At 62.8% G+C, this 5,778-nt stretch overlaps 1 long non-coding RNA gene across 1 annotated transcript; it reads left to right on the top strand.

Moving 5' to 3' along the window:
* Positions 1-2,320: 2,320 nt before the first annotated feature.
* Positions 2,321-5,450, top strand: LOC128626788 (uncharacterized). Its single transcript, XR_008390848.1, has 3 exons — positions 2,321-2,441; positions 3,516-5,223; positions 5,361-5,450. It is a non-coding gene; the product is annotated as an uncharacterized LOC128626788 (long non-coding RNA).
* Positions 5,451-5,778: the final 328 nt, after the last annotated feature.

Below are 5,778 nucleotides of genomic sequence, written 5' to 3'. Positions count from 1 at the left end.
GGACGCAGGTGTGACAGGGACGCAGGTGTTCTTCCATTGAAGCCACACGACTGTGACGGGAAGTGGGGGCGTGGAGGTCACCAGTTTGCAAAAGAGAGACCGAGTAGCTGGCTGGTCACACGGCTAAACAGGGACCAGGACTGGGGAACCCGACGTCTTCCCCTGAGGGCAGGGTGAGGTCACACGGGGGGCACTTCCAGGCGAGCCCGACGTGACGTGTCCACTTGGAGACTGAGTGTGCAGGAGGCCTGGCTTCCAGGGCAACCCGAGCCCCCAGGAAAAGCCAGCTCAGGGCTTGCCAGCGAGGGCTCGTTTTGGCCCAGAGGCTGTGGCACCCAGGTGGGACCAGCCACTTCCTTCCAACAGGAGGAAGTCAGGAGGGTTGCACCCCAGGGACCCCCCCAAATAGGCTCCCCCGCAAGAGGACTCCATGGGTGAGCCCCCTGTCCCGGTCCCTCTTGGGTTTGGCCTAATTTGGGTGAACACCAGCAGTGCATGGACAGGTGCCCACGAAGACGCCCTCCCTGCCCCGAGGACGCCCCCCACTCCCCACCTCCGGTTTCAGGAACACTCCTGGGCTCAGCGCTTAGACAGACACCCACATCCCTGGACACGCAGATCTGTGTTTCTGCTTTTTGTGTTTTCTTAATGCAAACAAGGTGGCAATGCAACAGTGATCCCCCAATATACCCCGAAGTCGGCTGCTTCCCCATGCAGTGGTCTCCCAGGGTGCCTGCAAGGTCCCCCGACACTGCTCCCCGCCCCGCAACCTGCCTGTACATTTCCGCCTGGAGCCTGGGCCCCAGGCTCCCTCCAGTTCCTGGAACAAACCCCCCCCCCCAGTGTCTCCCCCAGGGCTGTGGTCTCCCTAGGCCGTTTGCTCCAGCTGTCCCCAGGCTCCTTCCTGGCTGGCCCCTCCTCGCAGCCGACCACCTGCGTCTTGTCTGCGGGGCCTCCGGGCCCTGGAGCAGCGAACCATCAGCTGGCTCACCAGGGGCACCGAGATGAGGAGGGAGGGAGGAGTGAATGGATGGCAGGCCGCTCAAGGCTCAAGCTCGTCTCACACAAAATCTGACACCCATCGTGTCCGCGCTTATCCTGGGGGGCCGCCACTTACTGGCCCACTCAGCTGTAGCTGTGGGGTCCCCCAACCTCCTCCTTGTTGCAGTAAATCCTCCAAAAGCCACGAGAGCAGCTTCCTTCTCGCCCCCCCTCCCCCGCCTATTGGAAGATTCTGCCTGCAGTAGGCACCCCTGCAGCTGCGGGGTCAGGGGTGCCTGCCGGGGGCGGGGCCTCACTGACATGTGCTTTGCATAATGCTTTGCATAAATGCCACAGCCTTCCCTTCCTCCCAGCAGGGGCATCCCCGGGCAGGGGCAGGGTGGGGCAGGGTGGGGCAGGGTGGGGCGGGGACCCAGGCCCAGATGAGTGTCCTCAGAGCAACCTGCTCCCAGGACTGGGCATTTGAAATGCCAGACAGAGGGCAGAGGGCTACTGCAGGCCCCTGAAGAACTGGGAGAGTCAGGAGCCGGGCTGACTGCGCTGGGTCCGGGAAAGGTGGGCACAGAGGGCAGACCCCCTGACCTCTGTCTCCCAGAGGCCAGGTCACAGGGTGGAGCTTCTGGCCACAAACAGCGGGGTGGGGGGGGATGGAGGCTTCAGAGCTCCCCAGATGCTGCTTCCTTCCTCTTTCTGGAAAAGGAGGGCCGCCCTGCACGCCCTGGGCACCTGCCCAACGGCCTCCCTGGAGACCGCTCGTTCCCGCACTCGAGTGACTGGGGGTGGGCAGGGGCAAGGACCGCCCACCCTTCACGGTGAGCCCCAGGTTCCAGGAGAGCAGAGCAGGGGAGAGGTGTCGGCATGCAGTTCTGTGCCCTCTGCCTTGTCCCCCTTGCTGAAGAGAGGCAGGGACAGCCCTGGGTCCCTCAGAGCAGGGTCACAGGGAGCCCTGGAGAAGGTCCCAGCCCCCCTGCCTGGGAAACACCCTCTCTTTCCTGCCCCACAGGTCCTGGGAAGGACGCAGGGACCCGCTCCCCCACCCCCAGCATGTCGGCAGGTGCGCAATTCAGACCTGGCCGGGAAGGTGTCTGGGCTGGTGGCAGGTTGAAGAAGGGGCATTGGTGTCCCCAGACCCTTTAGCAGGAGTCCCCAGTGGCCCTGCTTTTTTTCCCAGCTGTCCCTCAGAAGGGCCCACTCCCCCTGTCTAGGGGCAGGATAGCCCCAGCTCTCGCCTCCAGGATGGCCTTAGTCAGGGAGGGGTGGGGGATGGGGGCTGCGGGGAGCAGGGGGAGGAGACAGTCATCAGCGTGGGGGGCTGATGGGAGACAGCTGAGGTGGGGCAGGGCCCTGGGCTCAGGCCACAGAGAAGCCGGCACCCCACCCCACATTCTGTCCTTCCCGGAATGGAGGGCCCCCTGGGGTCTCAGCAGAGCTGCCTGCTGGTAAGTCCCTTCCCCAGTGGCCCCTGGGCCCCTCCCACAGCCCAGCTGTGCCGGCTGCCCCACAATGGCCCCTGCAGCAGGTGGCCTCCTGTGGCCCTGAGGCCCCAGGGGTGGCGGGTGGGTGTCCACACCCAGCTGGCTCGGCCCCTCTTTCTGCAGAGGCTTCCTCCACGCGCAGCCCTTGGCTCACGGGAAATAGCACTGATGCCCAGACTTATGCGCCGTACAGGGAGCAACAAAGACCCCTGCGGGGGGGGCAGCAGTGGGCAGCAGTGGGTAGCAGGCAGGCGAGGGACTCTGCCTCCCTCTGAGCTCCATCTGAAGTCTCGGAGACCCAGCCCCCGAAGGCCCTCCTCAGCGTCCTGTCTGGCCAGGAGAAGCACACAGCGAACCTATTCCAAGTTCAATACCACGTTCAACACTGTGCCCCAGTACTGGGGCAGGCTGAGGGGCAGGGCGCCAACGATGAAAGGCTAGCGGAGCCCGCAGCCAGCTCACCGGCCAGGGGGCAGGGGGGCCGCCTTCCTCCCGGGGTCACGACAGCTCTGTCGGCGAGGAGCTCTTCTGTCCACAACGCCTTCGCCTCCAAAGGCCTCGCCCTGGGGGAGAAGGAACAATTCTCAGTGCCTGCCGTCCCCTAGCCTCCCTGCACCCCACTGCTGTCCCGGCCTCCGGGTCCGCCTCCCCGCTTCCCTGGCAGTGACCTGGTGATGCCCACCCTGCCCTGGCAGGGGCCCAGGGGCCTTTGGATCCTCCCCGTGTGCTTTCGGGCAAGTCACTGTCCCCACCAACCCCATGGCTTCACCCACAATGGGCCTGGTACAGCACCCACCTCACTGGCAGCAGGGCGCGCCTCGCCTAACGGGCCTCTGAGGCGGACAGGCCAAGACCTGCGGGTGTCTCTGGGTCAGTGCTCCAGGTCGTTCGGGGCAGGTCCTGAGGCCTTGCTAGTCAGCGGGGGCAAGTCCCAGGCTCAGCGGTCTGCTCACTGGCACTAGTCCAGGTGTCCCTGCGTAGGACCGTCCCGGGCTGCAAACTGAGTGGCCGCAACAACTGCCATTTATTACGTCATAGGTCTGGAGGCCAGCAGTCCAAACTCCAGGGCTCTGGGGGAGTCTTTCCTCAGCTCTTCACCTCTGGGTCCCAAGCACCCCTTGGCTTGTGGCAGCCCCCCTCCAGTTTCCGCCTCCATTCCCCCACTGCCTCCTCCCCTCTGGGCCTGGTCTCCAGTCTCCTTCTGCCTGCACCTCCCGAGGACACCAGTCCTTGGACGCGGGGCCCGCCCAGATAAGCCAGGATCTCATCGAGAGACCGTTAACCAACTACATCTGCAAAGACCCTCTTTCCCAATCAGGCCGCCTGCACAGGTCTGGTTTAGGACACGGACGTATCCTTTGGGGGGACTGCCATTTACTGGGGTCTCATGGCAGCTTCTTTGGGGTTCCCCCACGGCCTGTGACTGCAGACTCTTTCTGCCTAGTGTCCACTTGTCACAGCCACAGCCTTGGGCATCGGTACCCTGGCGGGTGCCCCTGGCGGCCTTGACCTTGCCACAGGGTCCTCGCTTCTCCCACAGGGTCCCCCAAGCCTGCACAGCGAGGTCAGCCGTTGGGACCGTTCCAGAGCCCATTCTCTCCTCCTGGGGGTGGGCAGGGTTCAGGGACTGCCGTCCCCTCCCCCGCTGCAGTCGGTTGGGCGCTGGGATGACAGTCCGCCAGCGCTGAGCCCCGGCCTCCTCTCGGAGGGTCAGGGGACCACAGAGCAGCCTTCACGTGACCCTGAAGCCACCGCTGTGCCCAGTGCTTGCGCACACTCCCTCTCTCTCTCTCTCTCTCTCTCTCTCTCTCTCAACAGCTGCTAACTAGTGCCAGTTACAAGAAACAGAAACCCAGCTCCCTCGGCTGAGAGACGCAAGGAGAGTGACATGCAAATCAAGCCCAGAGTGAGATGCCCCTGGGAAGGTGCCGGCTCTACCATCAACAACGAAGCAGAAAAGAACTAGGGTTGGGGAGGATGTGGCGAGACGGGAGCCCGGGGGCCTCGCCATTGGGAATGAACACGGGTGGGAGGCGGGAGGTGGTGTGGAACTGGAACCAGAGAATGGCTCTGTGACCAAGTGATTGCCCTTGAGACCCACAAGAAGAACCCAGAGCAGGGTGGCCACAGGTACGCGCACACCCGAGTTCACAGCAACGTGGCTCACGATCGTCAGCAGGTGGGAGCCACCCCGGTGTCCGTCATCCGAGGACGGACAAGCTGATGGGTGTCTCTCAGCCTCACACAGGCAGGAAGCCCTGCCACCTGCTGCGGCAGGCAAGGAAGGGCCTGGAAGGCGTGGTTTAGGGGAAATGAGCCGGCACAACGGAAAGTGGAAGGGCGGTGCCGGGGGCGCGAGGGGAGGGGGCGCTTCTGGTTCCCGGCCCGAGGGTCAGGTTGGGACGACGAAGCCGTTCTTGACGTTGACGGCTGGCCACATGGCAGCGCACAAGTGCCCAGTGCCGGAGCCGAGCCCTTACGGTAACTGTGTCAGGTGTATTTTGCCTCAAACTTCGAAAGGTTGAAAATACCTGCACGAGAAAAAAACGACAGATTAGACAACTATGGGGACATTGATGTCCCGTGAGGACGCACTCATTCAGCCTGTCTGCCTGCTTTTGTTTTTTGGTTTTTAAATACTATTTTCACAGTGAAACTTAAAAATGAAAAAGGGGAGCCCTGGCCGGTGTGGCTCAGTGGATCGAGTGCCGGCCTGTGAACTCAAAGGTCACCGCTTCGATCCCCGGTCAGGGCACACGCCTGGGTTGCAGGCCAGGTCCCCAGCTGCAGGCGTGTGAGAGGCAACCGCACATTGACGTTTCTCTCTCTTTCTCCCTCCTTTTCTCTCTCTAAAAATGAATAAAATATTTTTTAAAAAATGAGAAAGTGGAACCCGAGGGACCCACCTGCTTCTTCATGTGTCTGTGACAATGACGCCCCCACGCCCTGGGCCGCACCAGCCGTCTTCGCTCGTCCGTCCAGGCCGCCGTGACAGAAGGCCACACAGGGCGACTCGTCAGCAACAGAAATGGATTTCTCACGGTTTTAGAGGCAGAAATTCCAAGATCAAATGGGGACCAGGTTCTGGGAAGGACCTCCTCCCCGGCTCACGGTGGGCGGGCCTCTCACTGTGGGATCCTGTGGGTGGGAGACACCAAGAGCTCTGTGGGGTCCTCACTGAGGGCACAGTCGCACAGACGGGGGCAGAGCCCTGGTGACCTGCCCCCACCAAAGGCCCCACCTTATTAACACTGTCACCTCTGAGGGGTAGGATTTCCTTGTGTGGAACCGTCAGATCCAG

This window comes from Artibeus jamaicensis, unplaced genomic scaffold (genome assembly GCF_021234435.1).
Source record: "Artibeus jamaicensis isolate MK-2021 breed Jamaican fruit bat unplaced genomic scaffold, CSHL_Jam_final contig_2259, whole genome shotgun sequence".
Lineage (NCBI taxonomy): Eukaryota > Metazoa > Chordata > Mammalia > Chiroptera > Phyllostomidae > Artibeus > Artibeus jamaicensis.
Note: the sequence above shows the minus strand (reverse complement) of the source record. Positions and strands in the feature narration are given on the sequence as shown.